Source organism: Anomaloglossus baeobatrachus, chromosome 1 (assembly GCF_048569485.1).
Source record: "Anomaloglossus baeobatrachus isolate aAnoBae1 chromosome 1, aAnoBae1.hap1, whole genome shotgun sequence".
In the NCBI taxonomy this organism is placed as follows: Eukaryota; Metazoa; Chordata; class Amphibia; order Anura; family Aromobatidae; genus Anomaloglossus; species Anomaloglossus baeobatrachus.
In genome coordinates, this window is record NC_134353.1 from 14,848,369 (window position 1) to 14,863,576 (window position 15,208).

A 15,208-nucleotide genomic window follows, 5' to 3' on the forward strand; every position below is an offset into this window, starting at 1 on the left:
TGATGGAGCATTACACAGTACAACTCCCCACAGGACCCGGTATGATGCAGCATTACACAGTACAACTCCCCACAGGACCCAATATGATGGAGCATTACACAGTACAACTCCCCACAGGACCCAGTATGATGCAGCATTACACAGTACAACTCTCCACAGGACCCAGTATGATGCAGCATTACACAGTACAACTCTCCACAGGACCCAGTATGATGCAGCATTACACAGTACAACTCCCCACAGGACCCAGTATGATAGAGCATTACACAGTACAACTCCCCACAGGACCCAGTATGATGCAGCATTACACAGTACAACTCCCCACAGGACCCAGTATGATGCAGCATTACACAGTACAACTCCCCACAGGACCCAGTATGATGCAGCATTACACAGTACAACTCCCTACAGGACCCAGTGTGATGCAGCATTACACAGTACAACTCCCTACAGGACCCAGTATGATGGAGCATTACACAGTACAACTTCCCACAGGACCCAGTATGATGGAGCATTACACAGTACAACTCCCCACAGGACCCAGTATGATGGAGCATTACACAGTACAACTGTCCACAGGACCCAGTATGATGCAGCATTACACAGTACAACTCCCCACATGACCCAGTATGATGCAGCATTACACAGTACAACTCCCCACAGGCCCCAGTATGATGCAGCATTACACAGTACAACTCCCCACAGGACCCAGTATGATGGAGCATTACACAGTACAACTCCCCACAGGACCCAGTATGATGCAGCATTACACAGTACAACTCCCCACAGGACCCAGTATGATGCAGCATTACACAGTACAACTCCCCACAGGCCCCAGTATGATGCAGCATTACACAGTACAACTCCCCACAGGACCCAGTATGATGGAGCATTACACAGTACAACTCCCCACAGGACCCAGTATGATGCAGCATTACACAGTACAACTCCCCACAGGACCCAGTATGATGGAGCATTACACAGTACAACTCCCCACATGACCCAGTATGATGGAGCATTACACAGTACAACTCCTCACAGGACCCAGTATGATGCAGCATTACATAGTACAACTCCCCACATTACCCAGTATGATGCAGCATTACACAGTACAACTCCCCCACAGGACCCAGTATGATGCAGCATTACACAGTACAACTGCCCACAGGACCCAGTATGATGGAACATTACACAGTACAAATCCCCACAGGACCCAGTATGATGCAGCATTACACAGTACAACTCCCCACAGGACCCAGTATGATGGAACATTACACAGTACAACTCCCCACAGGACCCAGTATGATGCAGCATTACACAGTACAACTCCTCACAGGACCCAGTATGATGGAGCATTACACAGTACAACTCCCCACAGGACCCAGTATGATGGAGCATTACACAGTACAACTCCCCACAGGACCCAGTATGATGCAGCATTACACAGTACAACTCCTCACAGGATCCAGTATGATGCAGCATTACACAGTAGAACTCCCCACAGGACCCAGTATGATGCAGCATTACACAGTACAACCCCCACAGGACCCAGTATGCTGGAGCATTACACAGTACAACTGTCCACAGGACCCAGTATGATGCAGCATTACACAGTACAACTCCCCACAGGACCCAGTATGATGCAGCATTACACAGTACAACTCCCCACAGGACCCAGTATGATGCAGCATTACACAGTACAACTCCCCACAGGACCCAATATGATGCAGCATTACACAGTACAACTCCCCACAGGACCCAGTATGATGCAGCATTACACAGTACAACTCGCAACAGGACCCAGTATGATGCAGCATTACACAGTACAACTCCCCACAGGACCCAGTATGACGCAGCATTACACAGTACAACCCCCACATAACTCAGTATGATGCAGCATTACACAGTACAACTGTCCACAGGACCCAGTATGATGCAGCATTACACAGTACAACTCCCCACAGGACCCAGTATGATGGAGCATTACACAGTACAACTCCCCACATGACCCAGTATGATGCAGCATTACACAGTACAACTCCCCACAGGACCCAGTATGATGGAGCATTACACAGTACAACTGTCCACATGACCCAGTATGATACAGCATTACACAATACAACTTCCCACAGGACCCAGTATGATGCAGCATTACACAGTACAACTCCCCACAGGACCCAGTATGATGCAGCATTACACAGTACAACTCCCCACAGGACCCAGTATGCTGGAGCATTACACAGTACAACTCCCCACATGACCCAGTATGATGCAGCATTACACAGTACAACTCCCCACAGGACCCAGTATGATGGAGCATTACACAGTACAACTCCCCACAGGACCCAGTATGATACAGCATTACACAGTACAACTCCCCACAGGACCCAGTATGATGGAGCATTACACAGTACAACTCCCCACAGGACCCAGTATGATGCAGCATTACACAGTACAACTCCCCACAGGACCCAGTATGATGGAGCATTACACAGTACAACTCCCCACAGGACCCAGTATGATGCAGCATTACACAGTACAACTCCCCACAGGACCCAGTATGATGGAGCATTACACAGTACAACTCCCCGCACGACCTAGTATGATGGAGCATTACACAGTACAACTCCCCACAGGCCCCAGTATGATGGAGCATTACACAGTACAACTCCCCACAGGACCCAGTATGATGCAGCATTACACAGTACAACTCCCCACAGGACCCAGTATGATGGAGCATTACACAGTACAACTCCACACAGGACCCAGTATGATGCAGCATTACACAGTACAACTCCCCACAGGCCCCAGTATGATGGAGCATTACAAAGTACAACTCCCCGCACGACCTAGTATGATGGAGCATTACACAGTACAACTCCCCACAGGCCCCAGTATGATGGAGCATTACACAGTACAACTCCCCACAGGACCCAGTATGATGCAGCATTACACAGTACAACTCCCCACAGGACCCAGTATGATGGAGCATTACACAGTACAACTCCACACAGGACCCAGTATGATGCAGCATTACACAGTACAACTCCCCACAGGCCCCAGTATGATGGAGCATTACACAGTACAACTCTCCACAGGACCCAGTATGATGGAGCATTACTCAGTACAACTCCCCACAGGACCCAGTATGATGCAGCATTACACAGTACAACTCCACACAGGACCCAGTATGATGCAGCATTACACAGTACAACTCTCCACAGGACCCAGTATGATGGAGCATTACACAGTACAACTCCCCACAGGACCCAGTGAGATGCAGCATTACACAGTACAACTCCCCCACAGGACCCAGTATGATGCAGCATTACACAGTACAACTCCCCACATGACCCAGTATGATGGAGCATTACACATTACAAATCCACACAGGACCCAGTATGATGGAGCATTACACAGTACAACTCCCCACAGGACCCAGTATGATACAGCACTACACAGTACAACTCCCCACATGACCCAGTATGATGCAGCATTACACAGTACAACTCCCCACAGGACCCAGTATGATGCAGCATTACACAGTACAACTCCCCCCATGACCCAGTATGATGCAGCATTACACAGTACAACTCCCCACAGGACCCAGTATGATACAGCATTACACAGTACAACTCCCCACAGGACCCAGTATGATGCAGCATTACACAGTACAACTCCCCACAGGACTCAGTATGATGGAGCATTACACAGTACAACTCCCCACAGGACCCAGTATGATAAGCATTACACAGTACAACTCCCCACAGGACCCAGTATGATGCAGCATTACACAGTACAACTCCCCCCATGACCCAGTATGATGCAGCATTACACAGTACAACTCCCCACAGGACCCAGTATGATGCAGCATTACACAGTACAACTCCCCACAGGACCCAGTATGATGCAGCATTACACAGTACAACTCCCCACAGGACCCAGTATGATGCAGAATTACACAGTACAACTCCCCACAGGACCCAGTATGATGGAGCATTACACAGTACAACTGTCCACAGGACCCAGTATGATGGAGCATTACACAGTACAACTGTCCACAGGACCCAGTATGATGGAGCATTACACAGTACAACTCCTCACAGGACCAAGTATGATGCAGCATTACACAGTACAACTCCTCACAGGACCCAGTATGATGCAGCATTACACAGTACAACTCCCCACAGGACCCAGTATGATGGAGCATTACACAGTACAACTCTCCACAGGACCCAGTATGATGGAGCATTACACAGTACAACTGTCCACAGGACCCAGTATGATGGAGCATTACACAGTACAACTCCCCACAGGACCCGGTATGATGCAGCATTACACAGTACAACTCCCCACAGGACCCAATATGATGGAGCATTACACAGTACAACTCCCCACAGGACCCAGTATGATGCAGCATTACACAGTACAACTCTCCACAGGACCCAGTATGATGCAGCATTACACAGTACAACTCTCCACAGGACCCAGTATGATGCAGCATTACACAGTACAACTCCCCACAGGACCCAGTATGATAGAGCATTACACAGTACAACTCCCCACAGGACCCAGTATGATGCAGCATTACACAGTACAACTCCCCACAGGACCCAGTATGATGCAGCATTACACAGTACAACTCCCCACAGGACCCAGTATGATGCAGCATTACACAGTACAACTCCCTACAGGACCCAGTGTGATGCAGCATTACACAGTACAACTCCCTACAGGACCCAGTATGATGGAGCATTACACAGTACAACTTCCCACAGGACCCAGTATGATGGAGCATTACACAGTACAACTCCCCACAGGACCCAGTATGATGGAGCATTACACAGTACAACTGTCCACAGGACCCAGTATGATGCAGCATTACACAGTACAACTCCCCACATGACCCAGTATGATGCAGCATTACACAGTACAACTCCCCACAGGCCCCAGTATGATGCAGCATTACACAGTACAACTCCCCACAGGACCCAGTATGATGGAGCATTACACAGTACAACTCCCCACAGGACCCAGTATGATGCAGCATTACACAGTACAACTCCCCCACAGGACCCAGTATGATGCAGCATTACACAGTACAACTCCCCACAGGCCCCAGTATGATGCAGCATTACACAGTACAACTCCCCACAGGACCCAGTATGATGGAGCATTACACAGTACAACTCCCCACAGGACCCAGTATGATGCAGCATTACACAGTACAACTCCCCACAGGACCCAGTATGATGGAGCATTACACAGTACAACTCCCCACATGACCCAGTATGATGGAGCATTACACAGTACAACTCCTCACAGGACCCAGTATGATGCAGCATTACATAGTACAACTCCCCACATTACCCAGTATGATGCAGCATTACACAGTACAACTCCCCACAGGACCCAGTATGATGCAGCATTACACAGTACAACTCCCCACATGCCCCAGTATGATGCAGCATTACACAGTACAACTCCCCACAGGACCCATTATGATGCAGCATTACACAGTACAACTCCCCACAGGCCCCAGTATGATGCAGCATTACACAGTACAACTCCCCCTCCCCACAGGACCCAGTATGATGGAGCATTACACAGTACAACTCCCCACAGGACCCAGTATGATGGAGCATTACACAGTACAACTCCCCACAGGACCCAGTATGACGGAGCATTACAAAGTACAACTCCCCATAGGACCCAGTATGATGCAGCATTACACAGTACAACTACCCACAGGACCCAGTATGATGCAGCATTACACAGTACAACTCCCCCCCATGACCCAGTATGATGCAGCATTACACAGTACAACCCCCACATGACCCAGTATGATGCAGCATTACACAGTACAACTCTCCACAGGACCCAGTATGATGGAGCATTACACAGTACAACTGTCCACAGGACCCAGTATGATGCAGCATTACACAGTACAACTCTCCACAGGACCCAGTATGATGGAGCATTACACAGTACAACTGTCCACAGGACCCAGTATGATGCAGCATTACACAGTACAACGCCCCACAGGACCCAGTATGATGGAGCATTACACAGTACAACCCCCACATGACCCAGTATGATGGAGCATTACACAGTACAACTCCCCACAGGACCCAGTATGATGGAGCATTACACAGTACAACCCCCACATGACCCAGTATGATGCAGCATTACACAGTACAACTCTCCACAGGACCCAGTATGATGCAGCATTACACAGTACAACTGTCCACAGGACCCAGTATGATGGATCATTACACAGTACAACTCCCCACAGGACCCAGTATGATGCATTACACAGTACAACTCCCCACAGGACCCAGTATGATGCAGCATTACACAGTACAACTCTCCACAGGACCCAGTATGATGCAGCATTACACAGTACAACTGTCCACAGGACCCAGTATGATGCAGAATTACACAGTACAACTCCCCACAGGACCCAGTATGATGGATCATTAGACAGTACAACTCCCCACAGGACCCAGTATGATGCAGCATTACACAGTACAACCCCCACATGACCCAGTATGATGCAGCATTACACAGTACAACTCCCCACAGGACCCAGTATGATGGATCATTACACAGTACAACTCCCCACAGGACCCAGTATGATGCAGCATTACACAGTACAACTCTCCACAGGACCCAGTATGATGCAGCATTACACAGTACAACTCCCCACAGGACCCAGTATGATGGAGCATTACACAGTACAACTCCCCACAGGCCCCAGTATGATGCAGGGCATGTAACAGCTCGGCACCAGGGGAATGTATACAGCCTGTAGTTTGGCACCGGAGTATATAGCTATAAAATAACATGTAAATCTCCCGGCAGTCACCGCTCACTTGTTGGGGACTCAGAAATCCTCAGAATGGGCCCGGCCGTCAGCAGCGCACCGCCAGCTTCTGACCACAGCGCACCGCCAGCTTCTGACCGCTAAGCACAGACGTGCCGAGCCGCCGATCAGTATTATCAGCTCCGTGCACACATCACACACACTGATCAATAACGGGTTAATCATTGTCACATCACGTGCTCGGTTATCAGCACCACACACATTGCGGCACACGGTCATCACACAGAGATCCTTCACTGTGACCCCATGTGAGGGACCCAGAGAAAAGCGACACTGGAGCTCAACACAAGAGTCCAGAAAACCATCACCCGATCACCGCAACCTGTGCATCACAGAAAGTCATCCTGACAACCAGCCGGCAACCCAACACCAGGCGACACCAGACTACAGCCCGGCACCAAGGGATACGAGACTACAGCCCGGCACCAAGGGATACCAGACTACAGCCCGACACCAAGGGATAACAGACTACAGCCCGGCACCAAGGCATACGAGACTACAGCCCAACACCAGGCGACATCAGACTACAGCCCGACACCAGGCGACACCAGACTACAGCCCGGCACCAAGGGATACCAGACTACAGCCCGACACCAGATTACAGCCCAACACCAGAAGATACCAGACTACAGCCCGACACCAGGCGAAACCGGACTATAGCCCCACATCAGGCGACACCAGACTACAGCCCGACACCAGGCGACTCCAAACTACAGCCCGACACCAGGCCACACCGAACTACAGCCTGACAACAGGCGACTACAGACTACAGCCCGGCACCAGAGGACGCCAAACTACAGCCTGACACCAGAGGACGCCAAACTACAGCACAGCACCAGGCAACACCAGACTACAGCCAGACACCAGGGGATACCAGGCTACAACCCGACACCAGGGGATACCAGACTAGAGCCCGACACCAGGGGATACCAGACTACAGCCCGACACCAGGGGATACCAGACTACAGCCCGACACCAGGGGATACCAGACTACAGCCAGACACCAGGGGATACCAGACTACAGCCAGACACCAGGGGATACCAGACTACAGCCAGACACTAGGGGATACAAGACTACAGCCCAACACCAGGGCATACCAGACTACAGCCGGACACCAGGGGATACCAGACTACAGCCCGACACCAGGGGATACCAGACTACAGCCCGACACCAGGGAATATCAGACTACAGCCCGGCACCAGGCGTTGCCAAACTACAGCCAGACACAAGGGGATACCAGTCTACAGCCAGACACCAGGGGATACCAGACTACAGCCAGACACTAGGGGATACAAGACTACAGCCCAACACCAGGGCATACCAGACTACAGCCGGACACCAGGGGATACCAGACTACAGCCCGACACCAGGGGATACCAGACTACAGCCCGACACCAGGGAATATCAGACTACAGCCCGGCACCAGGCGTTGCCAAACTACAGCCAGACACAAGGGGATACCAGTCTACAGCCAGACACCAGGGGATACCAGACTACAGCCAGACACCAGGGGATACAAGACTACAGCCAGACACCAGGGGATACCAGTCTACAGCCAGACACTAGGGGATACAAGACTACAGCCCAACACCAGGGCATACCAGACTACAGCCGGACACCAGGGGATACCAGACTACAGCCCGACACCAGGGAATATCAGACTACAGCCCGGCACCAGGCGTTGCCAAACTACAGCCAGACACAAGGGGATACCAGTCTACAGCCAGACACCAGGGGATACCAGACTACAGCCAGACACCAGGGGATACCAGACTACAGCCAGACACCAGGGGATACCAGACTACAGCCAGACACCAGGGGATACCAGACTACAGCCCGGCACCAAGCAATGCCAAACTACAGCCCAACACTAGGCGATACCGAACTACAGCGCAACACCAGGCGACTCCAAACTACAGCCCGACACCAAGGGATACGAGACTACAGCCCGGCACCAGACTACAGCCCGACACCAGGCGACACCAGACTACAGCCCGGCATCAAGGGATACCAGACTACAGCCCGACACCAGACTACAGCCCAACACCAGGAGATACCAGACTACAGCCCGACACCAGGCGATACCGGACTATAGCCCGACACCAGGCGACACCAGACTACAGCCCGACATTAAGGGATACCAGACTAGAGCCCAACACCAGGTTATTCCAGACTACAGCCAGACACCAGGCGATACCGGACTATAGCCCGACACCAGGCGACTCCAGACTACAGCCCGACACCAGGCGACTCCAGACTACAGCCAGACACCAGGGGATACCAGACTACAGCCAGACACCAGGGGATACCAGACTACAGCCAGACACCAGGGGATACCAGACTACAGCCAGACACCAGGGGATATGAGACTACAGCCAGACACCAGAGGATACCAGCCAGACAACAGCCCGACACCAGGGAATACCAGAGCACAGCCCGACACCAGACTACAGCCCGACACCAGACTACAGCCCGACACCAGACTACAGCCCGACACCAGACGATACCAGACTACAGCCCGACACCAGACGATACCAGACTACAGCCCGACACCAGACGATACCAGACTACAGCCCGACACCAGAGGACGCCAAACTACAGCCTGACACCAGAGGACGCCAAACTACAGCACAGCACCAGGCGACACCAGTCTACAGCCCGACACCAGGCTACAGCCCGACACCAGACGATACCAGACTACAGCCCGACACCAGACGATACCAGACTACAGCCAGACACCAGACAATGCCAGACTACAACCAGAAACCAGGGGATACTAGACTACAGCCCAACACCAGGGGATACGAGACTAAAGCCAGACACCAGAGGATACCAGCCAGACTACAGCCCGACACCAGGCGACACCAGACTACAGCCCGGCACCAAGGGATACCAGACTAGAGCCCAACACCAGGCGACACCAGACTACAGCCCGGCACCAGGGGATACCAAACTACAGCCAGACACCAGGGGATACCAGACTACAACCAGACACCAGGGGATACCAGACTACAGCCAGACACCAGGGGATACCAGACTACAGCCAGACACCAGGGGATACCAGACTACAGCCAGACACCAGGGGATACCAGACTACAGCCCAACACCAGGGGATACCAGACTACAGCCAGACACCAGCCGACACCAGACTACAGCCCGGCACCAGACTACAGCCCAACACCAGAAGATACCAGACTACAGCCCGACACCAGGGGATACCAAACTACAGCCCGACACCAGGGGATACCAGACTACAGCCCGACACCAGGCGACTCCAAACTACAGCCTGACACCAGGTGACTCCAAACTACAGCCCGACACAGGCGACTCCAAACTACAGCCCGACACCAGGCGACTCCAAACTACAGCCCGACACCAGGCGACTCCAAACTACAGCCCGGCACCAGGCGACGCCAAACTACAGCCTGACACCAGAGGATACCAGACTAAAGCCCAACACCAGACTACAGCCCGACACCAGACGATACCAGACTACAGCCCAACACCAGACGATACCAGACTACAGCCCGACACCAGACGATACCAGACTTCAGCCAGATACCAGACGATACCAGACTACAGCCAGATACCAGGGGATTCCAGACTACAGCCCAACACCAGGGGATACCAGACTACAGCCAGACACCAGGGGATTCCAGACTACAGCCCAACACCAGGGGATACCAGACTACAGCCAGACACCAGGGGATACCAGACTACAGCCAGACACCAGGGGATACCAGACTACAGCCAGACACCAGGGGATACCAGACTACAGCCAGACACCAGGGGATATCAGACTACAGCCAGACACCAGAGGATACCAGACTACAGCCCGACACCAGACTACAGCCCGACACCAGACGATACTAGACTACAGCCCGACACCAGACTACAGCCCGACACGAGACGATACCAGACTACAGCCAGATACCAGACGATACCAGACTACAGCCAGACACCAGGGGATTCCAGACTACAGCCCAACACCAGGGGATACCAGACTACAGCCAGACACCAGGGGATACCAGACTACAGCCAGACACTAGGGGATACCAGACTACAGCCCGACACCAAGGGATACCAGACTAGAGCCCAACACCAGGTTATTCCAGACTACAGCCAGACACCAGGCGATACCGGACTATAGCCCGATACCAGGCGACTCCAGACTACAGCCCGACACCAGGCGACTCCAGACTACAGCCAGACACCAGGGGATACCAGACTACAGCCCGACACCAGACGATACCAGACTACAGCCCGACACCAGACGATACCAGACTACAGCCCGACACCAGACGATACCAGACTACAGCCCGACACCAGAGGACGCCAAACTACAGCCTGACACCAGAGGACGCCAAACTACAGCACAGCACCAGGCGACACCAGTCTACAGCCCGACACCAGGCTACAGCCCGACACCAGACGATACCAGACTACAGCCAGACACCAGACAATGCCAGACTACAACCAGAAACCAGGGGATACTAGACTACAGCCCAACACCAGGGGATACGAGACTACAGCCAGACACCAGAGGATACCAGCCAGACTACAGCCCGACACCAGGCGACACCAGACTACAGCCCGGCACCAAGGGATACCAGACTAGAGCCCAACACCAGGCGACACCAGACTACAGCCCGGCACCAGGGGATACCAGACTACAGCCAGACACCAGGGGATACCAGACTACAACCCGACACCAGGGGATACCAGACTACAGCCAGACACCAGGGGATACCAGACTACAGCCAGACACCAGGGGATACCAGACTACAGCCCGACACCAGGGGATACCAGACTACAGCCAGACACCAGCCGACACCAGACTACAGCCCGGCACCAGACTACAGCCCAACACCAGAAGATACCAGACTACAGCCCGACACCAGGGGATACCAGACTACAGCCCGACACCAGGGGATACCAGACTACAGCCCAACACCAGGGGATACCAGACTACAGCCAGACACCAGGGGATACCAGACTACAGCCAGACACCAGGGGATACCAGACTACAGCCAGACACCAGGGGATACCAGACTACAGCCAGACACCAGGGGATACCAGACTACAGCCAGACACCAGGGGATACCAGACTACAGCCCGACACCAGGTGACTCCAAACTACAGCCCGACACCAGGCGACTCCAAACTACAGCCCGGCACCAGGCGACGCCAAACTACAGCCTGACACCAGAGGACACCAGACTAAAGCCCAACACCAGACTACAGCCCGACACCAGACGATACCAGACTACAGCCCAACACCAGACGATACCAGACTACAGCCCGACACCAGACGATACCAGACTACAGCCAGATACCAGACGATACCAGACTACAGCCAGACACCAGGGGATTCCAGACTACAGCCCAACACCAGGGGATACCAGACTACAGCCAGACACCAGGGGATTCCAGACTACAGCCAGACACCAGGGGATACCAGACTACAGCCAGACACCAGGGGATACCAGACTACAGCCAGACACCAGGGGATACCAGACTACAGCCAGACACCAGGGGATACCAGACTACAGCCAGACACCAGGGGATATCAGACTACAGCCAGACACCAGGCGATACCAGACGACAGCCAGACACCAGACTACAGCCCGACACCAGACGATACTAGACTACAGCCCGACACCAGACGATACCAGACTACAGCCAGATACCAGACGATACCAGACTACAGCCAGACACCAGGGGATTCCAGACTACAGCCCAACACCAGGGGATACCAGACTACAGCCAGACACCAGGGGATTCCAGACTACAGCCAGACACCAGGGGATACCAGACTACAGCCAGACACCAGAGGATACCAGACTACAGCCAGACACCAGGGGATACCAGACTACAGCCAGACACCAGGGGATACCAGACTACAGCCAGACACCAGACGATACTAGACTACAGCCCGACACCAGACGATACCAGACTACAGCCAGATACCAGACGATACCAGACTACAGCCAGACACCAGGGGATTCCAGACTACAGCCCAACACCAGGGGATACCAGACTACAGCCAGACACCAGGGGATTCCAGACTACAGCCAGACACCAGGGGATACCAGACTACAGCCAGACACCAGAGGATACCAGACTACAGCCAGACACCAGGGGATACCAGACTACAGCCAGACACCAGGGGATACCAGACTACAGCCAGACACCAGAGGATACCAGACTACAGCCAGACACCAGGGGATACCAGACTACAGCCAGACACCAGGGGATACCAGACTACAGCCAGACACCAGACGATACTAGACTACAGCCCGACACCAGACGATACCAGACTACAGCCAGATACCAGACGATACCAGACTACAGCCAGACACCAGGGGATTCCAGACTACAGCCCAACACCAGGGGATACCAGACTACAGCCAGACACCAGGGGATTCCAGACTACAGCCAGACACCAGGGGATACCAGACTACAGCCAGACACCAGAGGATACCAGACTACAGCCAGACACCAGGGGATACCAGACTACAGCCAGACACCAGGGGATACCAGACTACAGCCAGACACCAGGGGATACCAGACTACAGCCAGACACCAGGGGATACCAGACTACAGCCTGACACCAGAGGATACCAGACTACAGCCTGACACCAGACTACAGCCCGACACCAGACGATACTAGACTACAGCCCGACACCAGACTACAGCCCGACACGAGACGATACCAGACTACAGCCAGATACCAGACGATACCAGACTACAGCCAGACACCAGGGGATATCAGACTACAGCCAGACACCAGAGGATACCAGACTACAGCCTGACACCAGACTACAGCCCGACACCAGACGATACTAGACTACAGCCCGACACCAGACTACAGCCCGACACGAGACGATACCAGACTACAGCCAGATACCAGACGATACCAGACTACAGCCAGACACCAGGGGATTCCAGACTACAGCCCAACACCAGGGGATACCAGACTACAGCCAGACACCAGGGGATTCCAGACTACAGCCCAACACCAGGCGACACCAGACTACAGCCAGACACCAGGGGATACCAGACTACAGCCAGACACCAGGGGATACCAGACTACAGCCAGACACCAGGGGATACCAGACTACAGCCAGACACCAGGGGATACCAGACTACAGCCAGACACCAGGGGATATCAGACTACAGCCAGACACCAGAGGATACCAGACTACAGCCAGACACCAGAGGATACCAGACTACAGCCCGACAACAGACTACAGCCCGACACCAGACGATACCAGACTACAGCCCGACACCAGAGGACACCAAACTACAGCTCGACACCAGAGGACGCCAAACTACAGCCCGACACCAAAGGACGCCAAACTACAGCCCGACACCAAAGGACGCCAAACTACAGCCCGACACTAGGTGATACCGAACTACAGTCCGGCACCAGACTACACTATTATGGAAACGTGCTGAAGGCAATTTCTCTGTGGGAAATGAGAATACGCAGAGCATCGCACTTACTTCCTCTGGATCTGCCCTGGGGTTAGTCAGTGTCATTAGTCGGTGTCGGAGGCTTATGGTGGAGGAAACAGCAGAAGTGACAACATCCTGCAAGAACAAGAAATGAAAGTGAAAGTGACTGCAGCAGGGCTTTGTATTACAAGCTGAGGATGAGGGGGGCGGAAATAAGCCCCTGACTGCCAGGGGGGCCGGAGCAATACCGTGTACACACCATGTCCCTACAGAGCTGTATATATACAAACCGCAGAACACAGAATCAAAAACCTGCATATTCCCCTGCAGAAGACCCGGAATAACCACAGTATATACACAGTAACATGGAGCCAGGAGTCTGTGTGCTCCCCCAGTGTACAGTATATACACAATAACATGGAGCCAGGGGTCTGTGTGCTCCCCCGGTATACAGTATATACACAATAACATGGAGCCAGGGGTCTGTGTGCTCCCCCAGTATACAGTATATACACAGTAACATGGAGCCAGGGGTCTGTGTGCTCCCCCGGTATACAGTATATACACAGTAACATGGAGCCAGAGGTCTGTGTGCTCCCCCGGTATACAGTATATACACAATAACATGGAGCCAGGGGTCTGTGTGCTCCCCCCGTGTACAGTATATACACAATAACATGGAGCCAGGAGTCTGTGTGCTCCCCCGGTGTACAGTATATACACAATAACATGGAGCCAGGGGTCTGTGTGCTCCCCCCGTGTACAGTATATACACAATAACATGGAGCCAGGGGTCTGTGTGCTCCCCCGGTGTACAGTATATACACAATAACATGGAGCCAGGGGTCTGTGTGCTCCCC

General features: G+C 53.0%; 1 protein-coding gene across 5 annotated transcripts in view; it reads right to left on the reverse strand.

Annotated features, from left to right (window-relative positions):
- The window catches only part of LOC142303933 (PC-esterase domain-containing protein 1A-like), a 124,601-nt gene extending 110,117 nt beyond the window's left edge, over window positions 1-14,484 (reverse strand). For 3 of the 5 annotated variants that reach the window (XM_075345846.1, XM_075345821.1, XM_075345856.1), the window contains exon 1: window positions 14,397-14,481. The gene's annotated coding sequence lies outside the window, so the exon portion shown is untranslated. Of the gene's footprint in view, window positions 1-6,875; window positions 6,961-14,396 lie in introns of those variants that run through there. The other 2 variants (XM_075345837.1, XM_075345829.1) reach the window with 2 other exon arrangements.
- Window positions 14,485-15,208: the final 724 nt, after the last annotated feature.